Below are 27,660 nucleotides of genomic sequence, written 5' to 3'. Positions count from 1 at the left end.
CCCACAGTCCAAAGATGTGCAGGTTAGGTGGATTGGCCATGCTGAATTGCCCTCAGTGTCCGAAAAGGTTAGGTGGGGCCACCGGACGAAACCCACGCAGACACGGGCAGAACATGCAGACTCCGCGCAGACAGTGACCCAAGCCGGGAATCGAAACTGGGGGACCCTGGAGCTGCGAAGCAACTGTGCTAACCACTGTGCTACCGTGCTGCCCCACGTTTCTTGATATCACTTGGGGTGAATGAAATTGGCTGAAGACTGGCATCTGTAATGTTTGGGACCTCCTGAGGAGCAGGGTGGATCACCCACTTGCCATTTCTGGCTGAAAATTGTTGCAAATACTTCAGCCTTATTTTTTACACTGATGTGCTAAATCATCATTGATATTTGTGGAACTTCCATCATTGAGGATGGGGATATTTGTGGAGCCTCCTCCTTCAGTGAGTTCTTTTAATGTTCATCACCATTCACGGATAGATGTGTCAGGGCTGCAGAGCTTAGATCAGATCCGTTGGCTATGGAATTGTTCAGCTCTGTCGATCACTTTCTGCTTACGTTGTTTGGTACTGAAGTAGTCCTGAGTTGTAGTTTCACTTGGCTAGTAGTTCATTTCTATGTATGTCTGGTGCTGCTCCTGGTGTGCCCTCCTGTACTCTTCATTGAACCAGAGTTGATCACCTGGCTTAGTGGCTATGGTAGAGTTCGGAATTTGCCAGGCCATGATGTTATAGGTTGATGTGCTGGGCCACAAGGTTACAGATTGACCTGGTTTACCTATGATTTGTCCACCATATACAATGAGATTTGCCTTGTTGCTGGAATCTATTGCAGCATCGGGATCGATTTCCTGCAGAAGCAACTTCGGCAAAGCAATTTCTCTGGTGTTGCTTTTGAGATTAAGCTTTGTGTTGCGGTGAGAAATGTTTAACGTAGCAAAGATTTCAACTTTCCCCATGGTACAGTTGACTCTCTTGCAGTAGAATGTTTTGAGAGGCTCAGTGCTCTGGCTGTTTGGATTTACTTCCAGCTCATTCACTCTGTTCGTGATCCGAACCTTGGAGGAGTAGCTGGCGGCAATGTGGCTATTTAGTATCGGGTTTCTGTAACTTGGTCCTGTAAGAATTCGTAAAGTGGATCCACTTGCCACAGCTGTTTATTAAATGCAAACCACGCGCTTCTGTTTTGTGGATGATGGTCACCCCAGTTCTGTACTGGGTATGGTCCGTTCTGTACCATGAAAATATCTGATTCCTGTCGTGTTAGGTACACTGGTCTAACACTGGCTGCAACTGGATGCAGCTTAGATCAGAAAGATACTCCAGACCTTGAAGTTAGTTCAATCAGGTTTATTGAACTAATAGCACAGTTAGCACATTTCTCTGTGAGTTCGACTCTCTGCTAACTTAAGTGTGGTTACTCTGTCTGACTGAACCAGGCTAGCTCTTCGCCACGTGGTGGAGGTGTGAGATTGTAACAACACCCTTGACTGACTCTCTAGATGTTCATCTGTGGAAAGAGGCGGAGTGTGAGTGCCTCGTGTCTTTTACAGTCAGATCCCACCCCTGAGTGTCCTGCCTGCTTATTGGTCATGTCCTGTTCTCTGTGTCCATTAGCTGCTTGTCTGTATCTCATTATGTGTGTGTCTGCATATCATGACATCTCCCCGTTTTTTTATGCTTGGATGACATATGTGAGCATATTTACAAGAATAGGCCTATATTAACATATATTCATGCAGTGGATGTGAACATATGTACATGTGAAAACAGCTGTCTAATGCGAGAACACAGAACATCGCAAACAGAACAAATGGTCATAAGTCCAGTCTCTGTGGCTTGCGTCTGATCCTGGTCGACCGCCGGAGAGGTGGTGGTGGGGGGCACCACAGTGCCTTGATGGGCGGGATTGAAGCCTGACTGGTGGCCTCGTGAGTCGAGGTATCAGGAGGTGGCAAAACAACAGAAGGAAACGGAGAAGAATATGGTTGCGGGCAGGCAACTTTGCGCAGTTCCCCTCTGTTTCGTCGCACAACAGATACATCAGCCAGACGCACAACATATGAGCGGCGGGCAGCCTGTCGAACAACGAAAGCTGGAGCTGTCCAGCCTCTTTCAGGGATCTTGACCCAAAAAGTATCTGCCAGGGATAACACGGGCAAATCGGTGGCATGAGCATCATAGCCCTGTTTTTGGCGGTCTCGGAGTTGCTGCACCTTCTGCAGCACCGGGAGGTGATCCAGGTTGGGTACGTGTATGGCTGGAAGTGTCGTTCACAGGTCCCTGTTCATCAGGAGTTGAACCGGCGACATGCCAGTGGACAATGGGGTCGCTCTGTACGCAAGCAGCGCTAGGTGAATGTCAGACACAGAATCCGCGGCCTTGCAGATGAGCTGCTTCACTATGTGCACCCCTTTCTCAACTTTTCCGTTTGACTGCGGATAGTGTGGGCTGGAAGTGACGTGTTTGAACTGATACGACTGGGCAAACAGAGACCATTCATGGCTGCTGAAGCGCGGGCCATTGTCACTCATGACAGTGAGTGGGATACCATGCCTGGAGAACGTCTCCTTCCACGCCTTGATGACGGTCCGAGATGTGAGGTCTGAGAGCTTCACGACTTCAGGGTAATTGGAAGAATAATCAATAATTAACACGTAATCACGACCATTTGCATGAAAGAGGTCGATGCCAACCTTGGACCACGGAGAGGTTTCAATTTCATGCTGCTGAAGTGTCTCCTTACTCTGTGCTGGCTGGAAGCATTGACAGGTCGCACAGTTAAGGACCATGTTTGCGATGTCCTAGCTGATCCCGGGCCAGTTGACAGCCTGCCTGGCTCTGCATCTGCACTTAAACAAGTTGAAGAGTTTGATGGCTTGATCACTCGCTGTTGAGAGGAGAAGCGCAATCTTTCTTGCATCAGACGCACCCTCGAGGTCTGAGGCTTCGATGTACAGCAGAAACTTTTGTTTGAATATCCGCCAGTTGGCACTGAAATTGCCGGAGATCCTGAGCTGGTGAGGAGCCTGAATCTTCTCCATGGTGCCGGGATACATTTCCTGGTCGTCATGGAATGGCCTGAGGTAAGCCACCTTAAATTAGTCGTCTCCTGGTATCATGTCGTGTTAGGTACACTGGTCTAACACTGGCTGCAACTGAATGCAGCTTAGATCAGAAAGATACTCCAGACCTTGAAGTTAGTTCAATCAGGTTTATTGAACTAATAGCACAGTTCTCTGTGAGTTCGACTCTCTGCTAACTTAAGTGTGGTTACTCTGTCTGACTGAACCAGACTTGCTCTGAGCCACGTGGTGGAGGTGTGAGATTGTAACAACACCCTTGACTGACTCTCTAGATGTTCATCAGTGGAAAGAGGCGGAGTGTGAGTGCCTTGTGTCTTTTATAGTCAGATCCCACCACTGAGTGTCCTGTCTGCATATTGGTCATGTCCTGTTCTCTGTGTCCATTAGCTGCTTTTCTGTATATTATTATGTATGTGTGTGTGTGTCTGCATATCATGACAATTCCTGCCTTAGTTCCTTGGTGCTCCTCTCCGACTGCTTATTTAGCATGCAGATACTGACGGTGGACTCTAACGTGTGATAGCTTTACTCAGAGCAACTGTTTATGCACAACATTGCTGTTTATTCCCCAGACCATGTGATCTCTCACAAGTTCACCTTGAGAGAACCAAACGTGTACCTTTTCACCAGAATTTTCAAAGTCGTGGCACAGTGGCACAGTGATTAACACTGTTCCCTCACAACACCAGCTACCCAGGTTCAATTCTGGCCTTGGGTCGCTGTCTGTGTGGAGTTTGCATGTTCTCTCCGTGTCTGCGTGGGTTTCCCCCGGGTGCTCCGGTTCCTCCCACAGTCCAAAGATGTGCAGGTTAGGTGGATTGGCCATGCTAAATTGCCCCTTAGTGTCAAACTGTTGGGTGGGGTTACTGGGTTACAGGGATATGGTGGAGGCATGGGCTTGAGTAGAGTGCTCTTTCCAAGGGCCAGTGCAGACTCAATGGGACAAATGGCCTCCTTCTGCACTGCAAATTCTATGAATCTATGAGAGACAAGCGCGTCACCGACTGATCCATAACTAAAATAGCCTGTGTTTGGGATGGAGAAAATGTGAGCTGAGGGGCTCAGCTCGCGGACAATTGGGACATCAAGGGTTGAACAGTCTGGTTTCTGCTAAGGCAGTGAGCAGGGAAGAGATGGAACAGGTGGCAATTGAAGGAGTTTGGCACAATGACACATGTCCTTCAGTCCCTGTCTTGTTAACATTTGTGGGTCTTCATCTTAATTAATAACTAGGATATAATTTATTTCTGCGGTGTACATCATGCAGGACTAAACTAAGGTACAAATATATTTTCCAATGCTTGCTGTTTTGAGTTGCATTCCGATGTTTGCAACATTAAAACCTTTCAGGCATTAATTGCAAGACTGTCGTTATGCGGGAGGTTGATAATACGATGTTCAGAGCCAAGTGATCTCATCAGGTTTGTCCTCGTGTTATGCAAAGTTGGTGGAGCAAAACAGTGAGATATTCATCACCTAGTTCATGCAGTTTTGAAACAGCTACATTGAAAAATGAAGTGGCCTTTCGTGAGCAAAAAATACAAAATAAATGTAAGTTTGAGGTAAATTGTCCATGGGATTTGAACATGTCGAATGGCTGGAAATTAGTCAGGATATGAGGTTTTGCTGTCACCTCCAATTATGTTGTACATCATCAAGGGATTAACGAATCCTTGAGAACCAGACAACATGTGAGTCCCTGCATTAATTTGTACCAATGATCATAAATGACTGATCTGTCTTCAGATGCTTAAATGTTGGAGAATTCCCCACTGGCTCTTGTTCTGGCTGGAGATTCAAGCACCATGGCTGAAATGAGATTTGCATTCTCCACTCACAACATTACATCATGAAAGTCTGTCAAAGACTGTTTCATCCAGGAGTCTTGGCACATATCAGTTCTAAAAAGGACACTTAAACACTTACTAGACTAATCCGAGTTTATTTTTCATATTATGCTGGTTACATATTTTGCTGTGTCTTACTGCTTGTGTATTATTTAATTGGCAAATTAATCTTTCCAAACACTGGTCTATTGGTATGGTATTTTCAGCATTTTAGTAGTGACAGTAGGGTGCACTGGGTATCCTATAGACATACAGTCAACACTGTGTGCTGTATAGGGAGCCATTGTTGATACAGGACATGGTGTTCCATACAGTGTTTGGTGATACAGGAGACATAGGGCGGGATTCTCTGTTGCCCGACACCGATATCGTAATTATCAATCGGGCGGAGAATCGACTCCGACCCCCAAATTGGAGCCAGCGCCGGTTTGACTCTGGTCAGCCATGCTCCGCCACCTCGGAAGCGTCATCGCGTCATCGCGTCATGCGCCATTGCAAAGGCATTGGCACGTCATCGGCTGGCTCCGCCTCCGATGGACCGAGTTCCCGATGGCGCGAGACACATGTGGTCTCAGCCGTGTGGGAACCCGGCGTGGCAGCTGCGGACTGTGTCCAGTGCCGCCACACTCGGCCGGAATCCGTGCCGCCGGGAGGGCTTCCGCGAGGGCTGGCGAGAACTGGTGGGGGGTGGCCAAGGGGTGGCCACGGGGCAGGCTGTGGGGTCGATGCGGGTCGGGTCCGTGCACAGCTGGCACCATGTTGTTCGACGCGACCGCTGCAGGTTGTCAGCCGTGCGCATGCGGGCCAGGGACCCGGTCACTCTCCAGCCATTTCCGGGGCGGGAGCCGGAGGTTTCACCCGGCGCCGCTGCTAGTCCCTCACTGGTGCCGGAATCGGTGAGGGTTTCATGCAGAATCTTTGGTCATAAAAGACCACACATGCTCCGCTGGCGCCGGCACTCAGTCGCTGAAACGGAGAATCCAGCCCATGGTCTGTTTATGGAAACCAGCTAATCATCATGAATGCTGGAGATCGGAAGGGAAAACAGAAAAGGCGGGAAAAATTCAGCAAATCAGGCAACATCTGTGCTGAGAAAAACAGAGTTAACGTTTTGAGTTAATGACCTTCAATCAGAAGGGAAAAAAGTTAGAGACATAACAGATCTTAAGTAAGTACAGAGGCAGGGAAAGTGAGGGTGGGACGAGGGCAGGTTTGTTACAGGTTAGAATGCAGGAGAGGTTGAGCTAAAATAAAGTAATGATGGCACAAGGCAAAAGGGCATGGTAGTAAGGCAAGTTAAAAAAAACAAAAGATATTTCAAGAGGAGGTGGAAATGGCAACAGCAGAATCATTATCACCAACTGCTGTTTGAAAAAAAATAGAGGCAGAGAGTACGATCTGAAATTGTTGAATTCAAAAGTTGAGTTCAAAGGGTTGCAAAGTGCTGGGTCAAAATATGAGGTACAGTTTCTCGAGTTTATGTTGAGATTCACTGGAAGAGTTGAGGAGGCTGAGGACAGAGAGATCAGGGCGGGAGCTAGGCGTGAATTATAATGTTAGGTAACCAGAAATTCAGAGTCGCACTTGTGGATTGAACTGAGGTGTTCCACAAAATAAGAAGTCTTACAACACCAGGTTCTCATAGAGTCTCATAGATTCTCATAGAATTTACAGTGCAGAAGGAGGCCATTTGGCCCATTGAGTCTGCACCGGCTCTTGGAAAGAGCACCCTACCCAAGCCCACACCCCCACCCTATCCCCATAACCCAATAACTCCACCCAACACTAAGGGCAATTTTGGACACTAAGGGCAATTTAGCATGGCCAATCCACCTAACCTGCACATCTTTGGACTGTGGGAGGAAACCGGAGCACCCGGAGGAAACCCACGCAGACACGGGGAGGATGTGCAGACTCCGCACAGGCAGTGACCCAAACCGGGAATCGAACCTGGGACCCTGGAGCTGTGAAGCAATTGTGCTAACCACTGTGCTACCGTGCTGCCCTAAAGTAGGTTAAAGTCCAACAGGTTTGTTTCGAATCACCAGCTTTCGGAGCACTGCTCCTTCCTCAGATGAATCTCCAAGAATCTCAGGATCTCCAAGACGATCGCGCATATAGAAACCTGTTGGACTTTAACCTGGTGTTGTAAGACTTCTTACTGTGCTCACCCCAGTCCAACAACAGCATCTCCACATCATGGTTCCACAAAATGATCAGTCATCTGCGGTGAATCTTCCTAATGCAGAGGAGACTGCATTGTGAGATGTTAATACAGCACAGTAAACTGAAAGAAGTAGAAACAAATTATTGTTTCTCCTGGAAGGAGTGTTGGAATGTTTAAAAAAAGTCATTGGCAGAGAAATCAAGGGCCAGAATCAGATAAGGACACAGTGTAAAATGGTAGGACCAGGACAAGGAACGTTAAAAGGATTAGCCTTAAGGTTTTGTCCCTGAACACGCGTGCATTCGAAATAAGATTGATGAATTAGTTGCGCAGATAGATGGAAAGGGATGTGATATAATTGGTATCACGGAGACATGACTCCAAGGTGACCAAGGATGGGAGCTAAACATTGAGGGCTATTCAGTGCTTAGAATGGCCAGACAGAAAGGAAAAGGTCACGGAGTTGCATTGTTGATTGAAGAAGATATTGATACAATATTGAGGAAAGATAGCAGCACAGACCATGTGGATTCTGTATGGGTCGAATTAAGAAACACCAAGGGGCATAAAACATTTGTGGGGGTGGTATACAGACCACCAAACTGCAGTGGTAATTTTGGGAACAGCAATAGACAGGAAATCAGAGATACATGTGATAAAGGAACATCTGCGATTATGGGTGACTTTAATCTGCATATAGATTGGGTCAGTCAAATTAGTCACAGTACAATAGAGGAGGAATTTCTGGCTTTCTGGACCAAGACGTTGAGGAACCAAACAGGGAAGAGGCCATCTTGGGCTGGGTCGTGTGCAATGAGAAAGGATTAGTTGGCAATCTAGTTGTGAGAGAACTCTTGGAGACTAGTGACCATAATATGAGAGAACTCTTTATCAAGGTGGATAGTGAAGTAGTTGATTCTGAGACCAGGGTTCTGAATCTCAATAAAAGTAACTATGATAGTATGAAACATGAGTTTGTTATGACGGACTGGGAAACATTACTGAAAGGAAGGACAGCGGACAGGCAATGGCAGGCATTCGAGGAACAAATAGGTGAACTCCAAAAGTTGTTTATTCCTATTTGGTGGAAGAATGGAAAGGGAACTGTGGCCAAACCATGATTATAAGAGAAATTAAAGATAGTATTAGATTCAAAGACAAAGCACACAAATTGGTAAGAAAAAGCAATAGACCTGAGGATTGGGAGCAGTTTAAAATTCAGCAAAGACAGATCAAGGGATTGATTAAGAATGGGGAAAGTACAGTATAAAAGAAAGCTAGCAGGGAACATAAAAACTGACTGTAACAGTTTCCAAAGGTATATAAAGAGAAAAAGATTGACAAAAACGAATGTAGACCCCTTAGAGTAAGAAATGGGCGAATTCATAACAGGGTACAAAGAAATGGCTGAGGAACTAAATTTGCACTTTGCTTCTGTCTTCACAAAGGAAGACATGAATAATGTATCTGAAGTTCTAAGAAACACTAATTTTAGTGAGGAGTTGCAGGAAATTAGTATTAATTAGCAAATAAATGGTTTTGGAGAAATTAATGGGATGAGAGTGGATAAATCTCCAGGGACTGATAATCTTCATCCCAGAGTACATAAGGAAGTGGCTCTAGAAATAGTAGTTCCATTGGTAGTCAGTTTCCAAACTTATTTGGACTCTGGAATGGTTCCTACAGATTGGAGGGTAGCAAAAAAGGGAAGTAGAGAGAAAAAAGGTAATGATAGACCAGTGAGCCTAACATCGGTAGTAGGGAATTTGCTGAATCCATTATCAAGGATTTCATAGCACAGCATTCGGAAAGCCGTGGTACAATCAGACAAAGTCAGCAAGGATCAATGAAAGGGAAATAAATCATGCTTGATAAATCTACTAGAATTATTTGAAGATATAACTCGTGGAGTTGACCAGGGAGAACTGGTGGATCTGGTTTATTCAGACTTTCAGAAGACTTTTGACAAGGTCTCACATAGCAGGTTACTATGTAAAGTTAAAGCACATGGTTGCATGTAGTGTCTTGAGGTGGATAGAAAGCTGGTTAGCAGGCAGGAAACAAAAAGTTGGAATAAATGGGTCTTTTTCTGATTGGCAGGCAGTGATTAGTGGGTGCCAGGACCCCAACTGTTCACATTATATATTAATGATTTGAACAAGGGAACTAACTGTAATATCTCCAAATTTGCAGTGATGCAAAGTTGGGTGGGAGGGTGAGCTGTGAGGTGGATGCAGAGATGCTTCAGCAGGGCTTGGACAGGCTGAGGAAGTGGACATGTGCATCATAGTTACTCAGGCAGGATAGAGGGGGATGTAAAAGGGGTGGCAGAGTTGCGCTACTGGTTAGGGAGAATATCACAGCTGTACTACAGGAGGATGCCTCAGAGGGCAGTGAGGCTATATGGATAGAGATCAGGAATAAGAAGGGTGCAGTCACAATGTTGGGGGTTTACTACAGGCCTCCCAACAGCCAGCGGGAGATAGAGGAGCAGATAGGTAGACAGATTTTGGAAAAGAGTAAAAACAACAGGGTTGTTGTGATGGGAGACTTCAACTTCCCCAATATTGACTGGGACTCACTTAGTGCCAGGGGCTTAAACGGGGCAGAGTTTGTAAGGAGCATCCAGGAGGGCTTCTTAAAACAATATGTAGACAGTCCAACTAAGGAAGGGGCTGTATTGGGGAATGAGCCCAGCCAGGTGGTAGAAGTTTCAGTAGGGGAGCATTTCGGGAACAGTGACCACAATTCAGTAAGTTTTAAAGTACTGGTGGACAAGGATAAGAGTGGTCCTAGGGTGAATGTGCTAAATTGGGGGAAGGCTAATTGTAACAATATTAGGCGGGAACTGAAGAACCTAGATTGGGGGCGGATGTTTGAGGGCAAATCAACATCTGACATGTGGGAGGTTTTCAAGTGTCAGTTGAAAGGAATTGAGGACCGGCATGTTCCTATGAGGAAGAAGGATAAATACGGCAATTTTCGGGAACCTTGGATAACGAGAGATATTGTAGGCCTCATCAAAAAGAAAAAGGAGGCATTTGTCAGGGCTAAAAGGCTGGGAACAGACGAAGCCTGTGTGGAATATAAGGAGAGTAGGAAGGAACTTAAGCAAAGAGTCAGGGGGGCTAGAAGGGGTCACGAAAAGTCATTAGCAAATAGGGTTAAGGAAAATCCCAAGGCTTTTTACACGTACATAAAAAGCAAGAGGGTAGCCAGGGAAAGGGTTGGCCCACTGAAGGATAGGCAAGGGAATCTATGTGTGGAGCCAGAGGAAATGGGCGAGGTACTAAATGAATACTTTGCATCAGTATTCACCAAAGAGAAGGAATTGGTAGATGTTGAGTCTGGAGAAGGGTGTGTAGATAGCCTGGGGCACATTGAGATCCAAAAAGACGAGGTGTTGGGTGTCTTGAAAAATATTAAGGTAGATAAGTCCCCAGGGCCTGATGGGATCTACCCCAGAATACTGAGGGAGGCTAGAGAGGAAATTGCTGAGGCCTTGACAGAAATCTTTGGATCCTCACTGTCTTCAGGTGATGTCCCCGAGGATTGTAGAATAGCCAATGTTGTTCCTCTGTTTAAGAAGGGTAGCAAGGATAATCCAGGGAACTACAGGCCAGTGAGCCTTACGTCAGTGGTAGGGAAATTATTGGAGAGAATTCTTCGAGACAGGATCTACTCCCATTTGGAAGCAAATGGACGTATTAGTGAGAGGCAGCATGGTTTTGTGAAGGGGAGGTCGTGTCTCACTAACTTGATAGAGTTTTTCAAAGAGGTCACAAAGATGATTGATGCAGGTAGGGCAGTGGATGTTGTCTATAAGGCCTTTGACAAGGTCCCTCATGGTAGACTAGTACAAAAGGTGAAGTCACACGGGATCAGGGGTGAGCTGGCAAGGTGGGTACAGAACTGGCTAGGTCATAGAAGGCAATGGAAGGATGCTTTTCTAATTGGAGGGCTGCGACTAGTTGTGTTCCGCAGGGATCAGTGCTGGGACCTTTGCTGTTTGTAGTATATATAAATGATTTGGAGTAAAATGTAACTGGTCTGATTAGTAAGTTTGCAGATGACACAAAGGTTAGTGGAATTGCGGATAGCGATGAGGACTGTCAGAGGATACAGCAGGATTTAGATTGTTTGGAGACTTGGGCGGAGAGATGGCAGATGGAGTTTAATCCGGACAAATGTGAGGTAATGTATTTTGGCAGGTAGGGAATATACAGTGAATGGCAGAACCCTCAAGAGTATTGAAAGTCAGAGAGATCTAGGTGTACAGGTCCACAGGTCACTGAAAGGGGCAACACAGGTGGAGAAGGTAGTCAAGAAGGCATATGGCATGCTTGCCTTCATTGGCCGGGGCATTGGGTATAAGAATTGGCAAGTCATGTTGCAGCTGTATTGAACCTTAGTTAGGCCACACTTGGAGTAAAGTGTTCAATTCTGGTCGCCACACTACCAGAAGGATGCGGAGGCTTTAGAGAGGGTGCAGAAGAGATTTACCAGAATGTTGCCTGGTATGGAGGGCATTAGCTATGAGGAGCGGTTGAATAAACTCGGTTTGTTCTCACTGGAACGACAGAGGTTGAGGGGCGACCTGATAGAGGTCTACAAAATTATGAGGGGCATAGACAGAGTGGATAGTCAGAGGCTTTTCCCCAGGGTAGAGGGGTAAATAACTAGGAGCATAGGTTTAAGGTGCGAGGGGCAAGGTTTAGAGTAGATGTAAGAGGCAAGTTTTTTACACAGAGGGTAGTGGGTGCCTGGAACTCACTGCCTGAGGAGGTGGTGGAAGCAGGGACGATAGTGACATTTAAGGGGCATCTTGACAAATACATGAATAGGATGGGAATAGAGGGATACAGACCCAGGAAGTGTAGAAGATTGTAGTTTAGTCGGGCAGCATGGTCGGCACGGGATTGGAGGGCCGAAGGGCCTGTTCCTGTGCTGTACTTTTCTTTGTTCTTTGTTCTTTGTATGACCGATACATTATAACGTGGATAAATGTGAGATTATCTGTTTCGGTAGCAAAAATAGGAAGGCAGCTTATTATTTGAATGGGTGTAAATTGAGAGAGATGGACACTCAGTAAGACCTTGGTGTCCTCGTATACCAGTCACTGGAAGTAAGCGGGCAGGTACAGTGGATAGTAAAGAAGGTAAATGGTATGTTGACCTTCATAGCGAGAGGATTTGAGTTAGAAATAGGGTAGTTTTCCTGTTGAGTAGTTGAGGCTAAAACGTTGTGTGATTTCAAGAAGTATAGGGCATTGTTGAGGCAACACTAGGAATATTGTGCGCATTTTTGAGGGTCCTTATCTGAGAAAGGGTGTTCGTGCTCTGCAGGGCATTCAGGGAAGGTAAACCAGGTTGGTTCCTGGGATCACAGGATTGTCATATGAGGAGAGAGTAAATCGGTTAGGGTTGTATTCATTCAAGTTTAGAAGAATGAGAGGGGATCTCATAGAAACTTACAAAATTCTAACAGGATTAGAGGGTAGATTCAGAATGAATGTTCCCAATGGTGGGGGAGTCCTGAAATAAGGGTCATAGTTTGAGGTCAAGGGCGAACCTTTCAGGACTGAGGTGACGAGAAATCTCTTCACCCAAAGAATGGTGTGTCTGTAGAATTCACTATCACAGAAAGTAGTTGAGGCTAAAACGTTGTGTGATTTCAAGAAGGAATTATCATCAAATTCCTACAGTACAGAAAGAGGCCATTCGGCCCATTGGGTCTGCACCAACACTTAGAAAGACCACCCTATCTAGGCCCTATCACCTGTCCTGTAACCCCACCCTATGGGGCAATTTATCATGTCCAATCCATCTAACCTGCACATCTTTGGACTGTGGGAGGAAACCGAGGCACCCGGAGGAAACCCACGCAGACACGGGGAGAAGATGCAAACTCCACACAGTCACCCAAGATGGGAATCGAACCCGGGTCCCTGGCGGTGTGAGGAAGCAGTGCTAACCACTGTGCCACCGTGCCATCCCTAGATATAGCTTCGGGCCAAATGGATCAAGGAATTTGGGGGGAAGGTGGGATCAGGGTATTGAATTTGATGATCAGCCTTGAACATAATGAATGTCAGAGCAGGGCTGAAGGGCTGAATGGCCAACTCCTGCTTCTATTTTCTATGTATGTTGCTATGTATATATAGAAGTGAGGAGGTAAAAGGGGTGGTATTGTATCTCCTTTCCTTCCTTGGGAATTGCCAGGATAAGGGGGCGGGCTGTGGGGAGTGACTGAGGAGTGGACCAGGATGTCATAGAGGGAATAGTCCATTTGGAATGCTGGAAGGGGAAGGCAGAGAAAAATATCTTTGATGGTGGCATCATGCTGGAAGTGGTAGGGATGGCAGAGGATAATAGGCTGAATTGGAGCTGGTGAAGTGAAAGGTTCAAGAGGAATTCTACCGTGATCCTAGGATAGAGGGGAAAAGGGAGGAAGCAGCGTGTAGAATCCGGATTGCACTGCCTGAAATGGTGGTGAAGGCAGATTCAATCGAGACTGTGAAAAGAGAACTGGAGAGTTATCTGAATGGAAAATAAAGTGGAGATTGATCGGCAAAAGGCGGGCAAGGATGACTAATTAAGTTGCTCTTGAAGGGAGCCAACACAGGCTTGACTGGCCAAAGGGTCTCATGCTGTGCTGTAACCATTCAAACCTAATTTAATCTCTTGGATTATTAGTCCAGACCTCTGTCCTGTACCACAGCCACTAGACTGCAATACACTGAATAAACTGCTCCTGACTCCCTAAAGCCTGCCCACCAAGGAACAAGTCAGGAATGTGATGGAGTACTCTCCACTTACTTACATGAATAATGCTCAAGACAAGGCTCGACACCTCCAGGACGATTATCTGACACCTAAAACATTCGGGATGCCACGTGTTGTTAAGATTCTCGTCAGTGATGCAACAACTGCCTCTGCCATGATGCTGTGCAGTCAATCCATCTGGTGTAGGAATCAATTATAATCATAAAACTTGGGGCTGAATTCTCCGCCGTCGAGATTCTCCGTTTTGCCGGCAGCCCCTGAAAATCCCGATGGCGTGTCGCACCACAAATCTGGTGTGGCGAGACAGAGAAAATAGCGGTAAAGACTAGATTCAGGTAAATTAAATTTGGCTGCCAGCTCGCTAAAGCTTGCAAAGTTCCCATCCCCAAACAGGTCAGTAAAACATTTGAGTCCCTTCTTCCTCCACAAGGCAGATGCTGAATCAAGCAGGGAGAGCAAGAATTAGTGGTTATTACACATGGGACGTGTGGGGCAAAAGGGTAGCGGGGCACAAATGAAAGCAGGAAGAGAGGATGAGCAGCTGGAGTGCGCTTCAGTAAGACATCAGTTTAAACTTGGATCATGACACAATGTTTAAATCTTTTGAATATTGGCCGCCCAATGATAGTGAAATAGATTAGGAAGAGCGAGCCTGCCAACCTGGAACCCTCTTTGAAGTATTGCTCTGTGGACTCTGGGAGTTCTGCTTGCCCAGATAAATGTTGATATCAGCTTGTTAACCATAGCAAAATAGGATTTTGGTAAAACAAAGTTGGGAGACATTGGAAAATAAATAAAAATTTGGGGCAGAATGTTCATTTTTATGGATTGAATTCTGCCACCTTAGGAAAGAGGCAAAATATCCGAGCGCTGCAAATCCACTTTACTTTTGGTGACCACACTCCTAAGATTTGCTCTATGGAAAGTCTGCAGAGAGTGTGTTATGTTCACACCCAAGTAGCAAATAACAGCACCAGATATACGAAACGGAAACGTTCCTGGGGAATTTGTTTGGCACTAAAGTTAATTGGGAAACATCCACTTTTGTTGATATTCAATTTATTGCCAGAGAACAAGCCAAAGGCGCTCAAAAATTCCTTATGTCATCAACATAGCCACAAGGTTTGTGATATATAATAGGTCATCAGCATATAAGTCACCCAATGCTCCACACCAGCTCAATGGATTCCCTTTAGCAGTGTGAAAGACTTTACAGCTATTGATAGGGGTTCTATCGCCAGGGCAAAGAGCAGTGGGGTTCCCCTGGAGATGGGGAAGTACTCTGAGTGTAGGGAGTTAGTGTACACGCTTGTGGTAGGGAATGTATAAAGAAGACAAATCCATGAAGTAAGTTTTGGACAAGGCCCAAATTTACCCAAAATTACAAACAGGTAATCCCACTTGACCCATTCGAAAGTCTTCTCCGCATCCAAAGAGACAACAACAGTCAAGTCAGTTGGGGAAAGTATGTCAAGCAGGTGACATACATTTGAGTATATTTGCCATCCCTATACAAAGCCAGTTTGGTCATTAAGTATTATATCAGGGAGACATGGCTCCAGGCAGCAAGCCAGTACCTTGGCTAACAGCTTTACATCTGTGTTTATAAGACTTTAAGACTATAAGACATTGGTGCAGAGTTAGGCCATTCGGCCCATCGAGCCTGCTCCACAATTCAATCATGGCTGATAAGTTTAAAAGAGAGCTAGGCCGATATGAGTCACATTCTTCAGAGTCTCTGTCTCTTCTGAGTATAAGTGAAATGGAAGCTTGAGTCAATGTAGGGGGCAGAGAACCATGAGATAATTAGTTGTTAAGCATATCTAGCAACAAGGGCGTAGGTTGAGTGGAGAACCTTTTACAAAAGTCAATAGGGAAACCGTCATGGCCTGGAGCTTTACCACTTTGCATCAACTTAATGCACTTTGTTATCTGATCCAGGCGCAGAGTCATCCAACTCTCTGCTCCTGTCCCCATCTACAGGTGGGATATCCAAATTATTTAGAAAGTCAGCCCCACCCATGCTGTCTGACAGGGGATCAGATTTATAGAGGTTACGATAAAAGAAAGCGAAGGTCAACTTAATATCAGAGGGATCAGCAGTAAGATTATGGCAAGAGTCATACGCCTGGTAGATAATGCAAGAAGCAGACAGGCACCAGAGGTGGTTGGCTAGTAGGCTTTGTCCCGTATTCATTAAGTCCCCCTTAAACGTGGGAACATATGCTCAGCTTTATCTGTGGAAAGTAAGTCAAATTGAGTCTGGAGGTTTAGCTTGTCTGCATATAACTCAGGGGTCGGGGTAACGGAATATTGACTATCTATTTCTAAAATTGAATCCACCAATTCTTGTTGTTTTAATTTTCTTTATTTGATAATAAATGCATTGTAAAAAAATACGTTTGCCTTCAGTCTCCCATAATACTGATGGGGTGGTGGTTTTGTTTTAATAAAAACATCTATACTGGTAGGTATAGATTTACACAAATCCTTGTCAAATAGTCGAGTTGTACCAAATCTCCATGGAGGCTTACCATTAGTTTTGGACCTAAGATCTAGGCCAAGGGAATTGTTCTAGCTATAGAGGGAGTGCAGCGAAGGTTTACCAGATTGATTCCTGGGATGGCAGGACTGACGTACGAGGCGGGATTGAATCGGTTAGGATTGTATTCGCTGGAGTTCATAAGAATGAGGGGGGATCTCATAGAAACCTATAAAATTCTAACAGGTCTGAACAGGGTTGATGCAGGAAGGATGTTCCCGATGGTGGGTGTGTCTAGAACCTTGGGCGCGATCCTCCGCTCCTGCGACAAAGTGCCCACGCTGTCGTGAACGCCGTCGAGGTTCACAACGGCGCGAAACGGCCCCGATCTCGACCGATTCAGGGCCGGAAAATGGGCTAGGATCGGGGCCGTGAGAAACTCGGGGTGGGGGCGTGTCGCGAAAGCCTCGTCGTCACTGCGCGACGCCCGAATGACGAGGTGCCGCGTCATAAATGGCGCGATCCGCGCACAGAAGGACCCAGAGTAGAAGAAAGAAGAAGAGATGGCTGAGCCCCGACGAGCCGCACCGAGGTTCCGGGACACGGAACTGGACACCCTGTTGGATGAGGTGGAGCACAGAAGGGACACCCTCTGCTCAAGACGTGGGCATCGCCAGCCATCAGCACAGTGAGGCGCGGTTGGCGTGAGGTTGGCACCGCTGTCAGTGCTGTGGGGCAGACCCCCCGGACCGGGGAGCAGTGTCGAAACAAGCTGCACGACCTCACTCGGGCTGCCAGCGTTAGTGCCATGAGGGTGCCCCCAGGCCCCCCCCCCCTCCCCCCCCGGCACAAGGGGGGGAAGTGGGGCGGGAGGGGTGGGGGGGGTCAGGGGGGAGTTGGGGGGGGTCAGGGGGGTTGGAGCATCAGAGGGGTTGGTGGGGGGGTCAGGGGGGTTGGGGCATCATGGGGCTGGTGGAGGGTCAGGGGGTGTTTGGGGTGTCAGGGGGGTGGTGGGGGGTCGGGGGGTGGGAGGACAGGGGGTTTGGCGGGTCAGGGGGGGTTGGGGCTCAGGGGGGTGGTGGGTGGTCAGGGGGGGTTTAGGGGGTCAGGGTGCACAACGATTTACTCGACCCACATGAGCCCCGGGACCCCCCCTGGAGCGATGCAATGGCGTGCTGTCTCCTGAACCAGCATAAATGTAGTTTATATCTGCACGCCCTGATGATACCCGCCTAATTGTGATGCTTTATCCAACCCCCCCAGTGAAAGACAGCTCACAATCAACGTGAGCGGATGAGAACCGGAGGGGGTTCTCCTGTGCTGCACCCGCTAAATGTACACGAGCAGAGGGCCCTGGACGTCGCTGGGGGATCCGCCACCCAGGAGGTCGCGACATGCCAGGTCGGAGGCACAGAAGCAAGTGGGACAACCCTGCATGTCTCCCCCCCCCCCTCCCCCCCCCCAACCTGTCATCGTCTCCCTCACACATTGCCCACTACACCCTCGCTCCCCTCCCCCCCTCACACTGTGCACCCACCACCACCATACACCCGGGCCACCGTGTCTAACGAACCCCGAATCTTTAAGTTCCCCAGGGCCAGCCGTCTCGGCCAAGAGACAGCGGAACATAGCCAACGACAAGCGCACCCAGGGACGCACGGCAGAGGGTGCATTCGGTCGGCCAGGAGGGCCATCCTCTCAGTATGGGACGCAGGACCGGGACGCTCACATCATAAAGAGAGACAATACTGAGGGGCACAGGGCGGACATTGATGAAGAAGCGCACATCACGGCCACACACTCCGTGGATTCACCTGGAGGTCAACACGCCATGGCCCGTATGCAGCTTGCGCCGGGCCATGAGGGGGAGGAGAACACACAAGACTTCCTAACGGACGATGACCTTGAGTTGCGGCACTGCTGTCTCCCACACCATCCACCATCGCAGAGACACTCACCTCGGTTGGGCATATAAGTGATGAGGTTCCCGGGTCACGGTCTGGTGCGCACCCCACATCCGACCCGGTGCAGCAGGTGGGGTTTGGAGCAGCCGAGGGGCTGGATGGTCGGAGGGCAGCCCAGGAACAGCAAACAGCTGCCGCCAAGACGGTTCCCGGGTTCCTGCATGTACTGATGCATGAGGACACCGAGGGACTGAATAACGGGAAGAGGGCCATCTTCCAGGACCTGCACACGCAGTTGGAGAAGTCCATCCGCGTTCAGGAGCAGGGAGTGGGGCCGCTCATCGCAGCCACCCAGGCCGACACCGCACGGGTGGCGTCCGCTGTGGGCGCAATGGGTGAAACAGTTTCGGCCATGGGTCAGGTTCTGCAAGGCAGTGGGCTTAACGTGCACACGTCATCCATAGCCCAGGAGAGGGCTGCCCTCTCACAGGTAGCCATGCGCCAGAACCAACACTATATTGCCGCCGCTCTCCGGGCCCTGGCCGAGTCCCACCATGCCATGGCCCGGTCCCAGCAAGCGCTGGCACAGTCCCAGCAGTCAGTCGTGGAGAGCATAGACCGTCTGGCGCATGTGATGGATGGCGTAGCGCACTCACAGGTTGAGATAGCACAGTCCTTGGTAGGAATGTCGCACTCCCTGGGCTCCGTCTCTGCGAACATTCGGACTGTGGTCGATCCCGCTGCAGGTCACCAGGACTGGCAGCGCCAGGTGTCGGTGGTGCGTCGGGGCATGTCTCTGATCGCATCTCCGTCCCACAGTGAGGCCCGGGGGCCACCGGGCTCCCCGAGGGAGGAGGAGGTTCTGGGGCCTGTCCCGGTAGCTCCAGCAAGGGATGTCCCGGTACACTCAGCCTCCCCCCGTTCCGTCCCTGGTGGAACCACATCTGGTGGGCAGGGGGCAGGTCAGGGTGGCACAACGCCATCCAGCACGCCCGCCGAGCAGCCTGGCCCATCGAAGCTGGGCCGCCCCAGGAAACGCGTGCCGACGGGGAGCCATGTCGAAGGGCGTGATTCACAGCAGTCCGCCTCCACTCCTGCTGTACCATCTGGAAACACACCTAGACGTAGTGGTATGGCCCGTAAGGCCAAGAAGTTAGGCACATAAGAAGTTGGCACGGGTGCAGGGCACAGTTTAGTTGTAGGGGGTAGGGCATCTATGTTAATCACACAAATAAACTCACTGTTGAATTTGCCTTGTAAGACTCTGTGCTATGTCCGGTGCCAGGGGGCTCGTGAGGGTGCCCGAGTGGCGTACTGGTATAGGAGCGGTTCAAGGTCTGTTCCGGATGTGCTGACCCTTTTCCCCCCCCTGCCTCCCATAATCGGACACCGTTGTCCTCGGCACGCCGACGCCAGGCACCCCACACGGGCACGTGATGAAATGCCCGTTACGAAGGCTGTGACCATGGTTCAGCTATAGTCATGAGTCAGACCTTGGCTGGCGAATCTGAGCTCACAGCTCATCGCAGAGCGGGCTGTCATCATTCAACATGGCACTGATCACACCCGCCTACCCAATCATCAATGTTGTGCAATCCCGTAGTGCTGCAATGGTAAGGTGCCCGTGTGCAGGACTGACGGTGCAAGTGGCAGTGTTCAGCGAATCCCACCCCCACAGTGCGTGAACCGTGCGGCCACCAACGCGCCGCGTGCCCGCTGTCCGCGGCGGTGCCGTCGTGCAGCCTCCTGGACGTAACCAGCACCCGAACAGTGTCTGTGTCCTGTGCCCCTCCCCCACTCTGATGTGTGCCATCATCATCCTCCTCCACATCCTCCTCTTCCCCATCCCCCTCGTTTGCGTCGGGTCCTCCCTCTGGCTCCTCCACCAGGGCATCTCCCCTCTGCATGGCAATGTTGTGCAGCGCACAGCAAACCACAACCATGCGAACCGACCCTGTCGGGATGGTACTGCAGGGCCCCTCCGGATCGGTCCAGGCATCTGAATCGCATCTTCAGCAGGCCGAAGCACCGCTCCACCACACCCCTGGTTGCTGCATGGGCCTCGTTGTATAGGCTCTCCGCATTGGTCTGAGGCCTCAACGGATAGCCCTTGTCGCCCAGAAACCAGCCCCTCAGCCGGAGGGGGCATCCATCGCACATTGCGGGGATGAATGACTGTGCCAGAATGTAGGCGTCATGCACACTCCCGGGGTACTTTGCACACACGTGCATGATCTTCATGTGGTGGTCGCACACCACTTGAATGTTCATGGAGTATGCGCCCTTCCTGTTCATCTGCAGGTGTCCCTTCCCTGTTGTCTGCAGGTGGGTGCATGGGGACGTGCACACCATCGATGACACCCTGGACCATCGGTATCCCGGCAACCTTGGCGAATCCACGTGCCCGTGCTCCCTGATGTCTTTGGTCATCGGGGAATTTTATGTATCTGCCGCGATGACGTACAAGGCGTCGGTCACGGCCCTGATGCACCTGTGGACCGATGCCTGTGATATCCCGGCGAGGTCCCCGCTCGGCGCCTGGAAGGAACCGGTCGCATAAAAGTTTAGGGCCACTGTCACCTTGACGGAGACTGGTATCGCGTGTCCTCCTCCCATTCCACGTGGTGAGAGGTGCGCCACGAGCTGGCATAAATGTGCGACCGTCTCTCTGCTGAACCATAGTCCCCTCCTGCATGCGATGTCCGTTAGTGCCTCGAACGACATTCTGTCACGGCACACCCTCGGCCTTGCTGGACGCCTGTGGCGCGCTAGCACCACCATCAGTGGATCCTCCTGCTCCTCCTCCTCCTCCCCAAGCACTTCCTCTGCATTCCTCGCCATTGGGGGGTCAATGTTCCCCTCGGCATCCCCCTGGACATTCGGGTCCTGAGCGCCTGCGGCCTGCGCAGCGACGACGGGCCACTCCACGGCCATACCCTCTGCTGCACCGGCGACCGCTGTATCTGCAGCCACTGTGGGCCATCTGACGCTACGCTGCAGGGTGGCAAACTCCAGAGCTGCGGCTCCAACCACGGCAGTGAACATCGTTGTCTGGTTGGCATACATGGTGACCTGCAGGAGGGTGGTGGGGTGCAGAGAAACGACATGTTACACGGAGGTTCTTCAACACCTCGCCAGCCCTCGGTTGCATGGGATACCTGTGTGCCCCGGTGGGATGGTCGCTCTGCAGATACGCAGCCAGCCAAACACCTGGTCACTGTCTGCGTCCAACGGTCAGTTCACACCATCCTCCTCACAAGTGTGCCAGTCGCCTGTGCCCATCAGCCACATGACAACCTGCGGCCGTATCCTCGTCACCGTCCTGCCATATCAGGGCGGCTGACATGTGGCATCCACGGATGGATGATACCATCCACACTCTCCCTCACCTCCACTCCCTCCCTCACCCCCTCCCACCTAAACACTCTCCCTCACACCCGTCCCACCTACACTCCGCACCTTCACCTCCGTCCCACCTGCTCTCCGCTCCCTCACCCCCCTCCCACCTGCTCTCCGCTCCCTCACCACCCCTCCCACCTGCACTCTGCTCCCTCACCCCTTCCCACCTTCACTCCACTCCCTCACCCCCCTCCCAACTGCACTCCGCTCCCTCACCCCCCTCCCACCTGCACACTCTCCCTCACCCCCCTCCCACCTGCACTCCGCTCCCTCACCCCCCCTCCCACCTGCACTCCGCTCCCTCACCCCACTCCCACCTGCACTCCGCTCCCTCACCCTCCCTCCCACCTGCACTCCGCTCCCTCACACCCCTCCCAACTGCACACTCTCCCTCACATCCCCTCCCACCTGCACTTCACTCCCTCACCCCCCTCCCACCTGCACTCCGCTCCCTCACCCCCCTCCCACCTGCACACTCTCCCTCACCCCCCTCCCACCTGCACTCCACTCCCTCACCTCCCTCCCACCTGCACTCCGCTGTCTCACCCCCCCCTCCCTCCCCCCCGTTGGCCGCAGCCTTCTCGGGGAAGCCGACCCGGTCTCCAGGAGCTGCGGAACAGTCCGCTCACCTCCTCACTGTTCAGCGTCAGCTAGCACTTCTGGCTGACGACTTTACATAGCAGGTGTGAACGGCGACGGCGTGACCCCAGTTCACGCCGTCGGGACTTCGGCCCGTCCGGGCCTGAGAATAGCGGGGGTGGCAGAGAATCGCCATCTTGGGTGTCTCGGGCGATTCACCGGACTGTGCCGCGCCGAACTAGATAGTGCCGATCTCGCCGCTTGGGTGCATCGCGGGAGGGTGTCGGACCAGCGTCGCGGGAAAAAAATGGCGCCCCAGGCGATTCTCCCAAACGACGCGGCATCGGAGAATCGCGCCCCTTAGGTCACAGTCTGAGGATACGGGGCAGAGATGAGGAGAAATTTAGGGCAGAGATGAGGAGAAATTTCTTGACCCAGAGAGAAGTGAACCTGTGGAATTCATTATCACAGGAAGTAGTTGAGTCCAAAACATTGTATGATTTCAAGAAGCAGTTAGATTTGGCACTTAGGGTGAAGGGGATCAAAGGATATGGGGAACGTGGATTAGGATATTGAGTTGGTTGCTAAGCCATGATCATAATAAATGGCATAGTGGGCTTGAAGGGCTCAATGACCTCGTCCTGCTCCTATTTTTTTCTATGTTTCTAATAGGGTGCGTAGTGTGACATAACTACGGAGGAACACTCGGCAGTTTTAACTGTGGGCGATGTCCAAAAACAATGTTGATGTGTGAGTACACATAGTGGACATGAGACAAGTAGGAAAAGTCCTTTGTGACCAGATGAAAGGGTCAAGGGTCCACACATCCCATTTGAGTCATAAAGGTGGAAAGAGCCTTGGAAATGCCAGAGAGGGCGAAAGCCTTTGGACTTGAGCGATCCAGCTTTGGACCTGTAACACATTTTGGATCCCCTCCAAAAATCAGGTGATGGGTGTCAAGATTAGGAAGGAAAGATAGAAGTGATATGATAAATTTTGTATCTCTCAGTTAGGGGCAGAGACGTTCACCAAAACGACAGGGGTTTGAAAAGGTGTGCCACTAACTATTGTAAACATCCACCAGGGTCTGCGATTACATTTAAGGGGGAGAATTGTCTTCTTTTGTTAATCAAAATTGCTGTCCACGAGCTATGCCGTTAAAGCTAGAATGAAACACTTGGCCAATCCATGCTTTACGTAATCTGGTATGAGCTCTAAGACAAAGATCGTTTCTTGAAGGAATGCAAGATCAGGCTCTTGAGATGTTAAAAACACTTTGGAACATTTTACTGGGCCATTTAACTCCCGAACATTCCGTGTGACTAACCTGATCGAGAGTCCCATACCACTGTGACCACCTGAGCTAGTCATACGTCTCAGAGGATTTTATAAAAGTGTCAGTAAATTGAATGGGAAAGAAGGCAAAGCCAAGAGGATCCATTACATAATGAAAATGACCAAATACAGAAAGGTCTTTGGTTACAGTCAGTGCAGGAAATTCCTCCCACCCCACTCCATCCTCAGAACAATCATCCTCAGAACAATCATCACATTCCTAAACCACTGGAACAAAAAACGAACAGTATGATAATAAACTTTTAATTAAATAAAACCAAGAATCAAATCCTAAACTCGCCATTATAAACAAGATGAGCAGTAGGTATTCGGCCTTTAGAACTATAGAACTATAGAATGCCTACCGTGCAGGAGGAAGCCATTCAGCCCATCAAGTCTGCACTGGCCCTCTGAAAGAGAACCCTACCTATGCCCTCTCCACATCTCCAAAACCCCATCTAACTTGCGCATCTTTGGACACAAAATGGCAATTTCTTTTAGCATTGCTGATTACCGAATTTGCAAATCTTTGGACTGTGGGAGGAAACCAGAGCAAACCCACGCAGACATGGGGAGAATGTGCAAACTCGGGATGGCACGTGGCGCAGTGGTTAGCACTGGGACTATGGCGCTGAGGAGCCGGGTTCGAATCCCGGCCTTGGGTCACTGTCCATGCAGAGTTTGCACATTCTCTTCGTGTCTGCGTGGGTTTCATAGAACATAGAACATTACAGCGCAGTACAGGATCTTCGGCCCTCGATGTTGCGCCGGCCTATGAACCACTCGAAAGCCCATCTACACTATTCCCTTATCGTCCATATGTCTATCCAGTGACCATTTGAATGCCCTTAGTGTTGGCGAGTCCACTACTGTTGCAAGCAGGGCATTCCACGCCCTTACTACTCGCTGAATAAAGAACCTACCTCTGACATCTGTCCTATATCTATCTCCCCTCAATTTGAAGCTATGTCCCCTCGTGCTAGACATCACCATCCAGGTTAGGTGGATTGGTCACGTTCAATTGCCCCTGAATTGGAAAAAAAATAATTGGGTACTCTCAATTTAAAAAAAAAGAGAATGTGCAAACTCCACACACACAGTCACCCAAGGCCCAAATTGAACCTGGTGCTGTGAGACAGCAGTGCTAACCACTGTGCCTCTGTGCCACCCCAATGATGTCTTAAACGACATCCATTGTTTAACCAACCTTGTTAATGGGGCAAACCCCCAACATATGGGCCACGTTATACTATACACCATTGGAAAGTTGCCTGTTCTAACTGCATACTAAGAGTTCTAGTGTAAACAAACAATCCAACATGCCCTTAATTTTGAGCATATTAAATGACCTGTTCAGGTATGCAAACATCGTCAAAAATTAAGTATGTGCCACCAAAGACAAGAGACTGCCTGTGTGAAGAAGCGATCCTCTCCACCAAATGTGATGCAGAGATGGGCAGGGTGAATCAGCCCGAAGTTAATTCCTTTCTTGTACAGAGTGGACTAGATGTTATTGAATGCTGCATGCCTCCTTGCCAGGTCTGCACTCATGTCTCAGTAGATCCTGATTCAGTTGCCATGGTAAATAACATCGTGGAGCTCCTTTGCCCACCTAAAATCAAGCTCCCTATCTTTGTAGCAATGGCACTGGACTACAATGGCGGAGGTTCTGGCCGAAGGGTAGTGTGGGTTCAGAATAGCTCCAGAGGTTTAGGGGATGTATCTTCACCCACCACCTTCTTGAATAATCCTGACTGTTTCGGGGTTTGGCCTCCAGTCCCTTCTGGTACACCAAAAATGCATAGGTTTTGTCATCTTGACTGGTTTTCCAGGTCATCGACACTGCTCCACAATGACATGCTTGCCTCAATCACCGCGGTAGGCCTGGACTCCAGTGCACTGACCCTGTCGCATTGGTCCGAAAGGGCCGTCTCGATGTTGTTAAGGTGCGTCGACAGCTAAATGAATGGTGTCAAAGGAGGGCCGAATAGGACCCAACGACTCTTCCAATGAAGAGCCAAACTCCGTCGGGATTTGTCGACCAGAATTCCGCTTTGAGGTTAGGCTATTAGAGGCGTGGGTAGTCGGCCACCATCTTAACTGTAGCCATCTCAGCAGGGGTATCTTTATCATTTTCTTCCGGCCTGTATGCTTTAAATTCTTGGGAATATTTTAAAAAGCTTATTCCTTGAGGGTTTAAATTAATTTTTCCGGTGCCAAATAACAATAGACCAGTGCATTAAGGAAGAACTTGTAAAAAAGATCGTCGGGAGAAACACTGCATGCATTTCCCCTACAATGCACAACTCAAAAATCGCTCTCATTGAATGGCTTCACCCAAGTTTTCTCAAAGAACTTCCCTTTCCCACAAACAACCGCTCTGTTTAGCTTCCTAAGCGCTTTTTGTTATGCTATCTGTACTGCCTTTGTGAGAGTTAAATCTCCCCTCATTTGTTAGGACTCTGATAGGGCTCCATCTAAGCTTCCCCCGACTATTTGATCGTATATTAATTCATCACGGAGGACCCCGTAGTTGCAATTCTCTGCAAATCAGTATAGGTCATTTATGAATTAATCCAAGCATTTACCCAGTTTTTGGTTCATCTTCTTATATTTTGTTTGCTCAATGATTATTTTTAAAAAACATTTAAGCAGAAATGGAATGCAAGGTGGATTTCATCATACGAGGTTAAAGCCTCATCAACTCCCTGTCTCAAGATTACGTTGTCTGCAATAGCTCCACCTGCACAGAGTAAAGTGCTGACCTTATTCTTTTGGACTTTCTTATGCAAACCTGAAGCTGTTCTGTGTCTGGAGCCTCTTCCCCCATTTGTCCCAGTGTTGAGCCTGTTACGAGCCTTCAGTGGGTGATGCGACCTTCAATTCACTCGAAGACACGTGGAGAAGTAAACCGTGGTTTTAATCAGCTTAGAACTGAGCCTGCCTGTCACCGGTACAACACTGAAGGCGGCCCTGCAGGACAGCAGCTCTTATACTTCCTGTAAAGGGGGTGGAGCCATGGGCAGAGCCCGTACATGCCCCAACATATCCCCTGTGGGTGAAGCCACACAATGGCCCATAGGTAGAGTCCACAGGGTTAATAACATAACACGGTGCACTGGTGAATTATCAGTAATTATACATTTACCACAGTGTGTTGCAAAGGTTCTGCGGGTGGCAATGTAGACTCCACGCTTGTCCTAAGCTCTGTTTCTGTTTGGCTTGTGGTTAGTGATCTGTGCTCACTGCTGGCTGGACTCCAAGCCGGTGAGTCTGCTTGCATCTGCTGCAGCCACAGTGCTCCGTTCTCAGGTGAGTGCACAATCTTCTTTCTACTTGTCCTCTTTCCAAGGATTTCAAGCTCTTTCAGGTCAGAGAATTTTTATGGCTATTTTACACTATTTACTACCACCATATTTCATCTTGAGTTCGGGGTCTTTAGGATTTTCCTGTTTTCCCAAGAAAGCTATTTTAGTTCATAAGTCACAAAAACATTCTTGTTTATTTATCGATCGCTCTATAACTCAGTAACTCTACATGAGTGTGCGATTCTGTTTCTCTCCAGATCGCAGTTGCTTAATCATGTGACATGTATCATAGTTACATTGGTAGTTACATACAACATCAGGTGCTCCTGATGTTAACCCTTCACTTTCTACATTCTGACTTGGAAATACCAGTGTCAGTAGGTCAAAAGCCTAGAACTCTTTGAACAGCACTGTGGGTGTACCTATCAATGTATGGTGGTTCAAGAAGGCTGCACCTTCTCCAGTGCAATTAGGGAAGAACAATAAATGCTGACCTTGTCAGCAATGCTCACGTCACATGAACACATAAAAAAAGAGAACGAATTGGCAAAGTGTGCTGGGTGTGTAATGGTACACCACTAGATATATTGCTTCCCTATAGTTGGCATTGAATCCTTAGCCAGGTGATTTGCTGTGATTTACACTCCTAGTGTTTAACAGCGCTTATTTCTTCCTCGTCATGCAAACTAATGTAAGCAGTGCCCCTTTCTCTGCTCATCACGCATTGGGTTTCTCTCACGCAGTAGCCTGCAGTAAAGCTGTCACTAAATGG

The 27,660-nt window shown here is 49.1% G+C and overlaps 1 long non-coding RNA gene across 1 annotated transcript in view; it reads right to left on the bottom strand.

Moving 5' to 3' along the window:
• Window positions 1–26,675, bottom strand: part of LOC140420906 (uncharacterized) — a 46,903-nt gene extending 20,228 nt beyond the window's left edge. The window contains exons 1-2 of the long non-coding RNA XR_011946638.1: window positions 26,375–26,675; window positions 13,919–14,171 (exon numbers count right to left, since the gene is read on the bottom strand). This is a non-coding gene — a long non-coding RNA (uncharacterized lncRNA). The remainder of the gene's footprint in view (window positions 1–13,918; window positions 14,172–26,374) is intronic.
• Between the last annotated feature and the right edge of the window lie 985 nt (window positions 26,676–27,660).

Source organism: Scyliorhinus torazame, chromosome 5 (assembly GCF_047496885.1).
Source record: "Scyliorhinus torazame isolate Kashiwa2021f chromosome 5, sScyTor2.1, whole genome shotgun sequence".
Classification (NCBI taxonomy): domain Eukaryota; kingdom Metazoa; phylum Chordata; class Chondrichthyes; order Carcharhiniformes; family Scyliorhinidae; genus Scyliorhinus; species Scyliorhinus torazame.
This window is presented reverse-complemented; position numbering and strand designations above follow the sequence as displayed.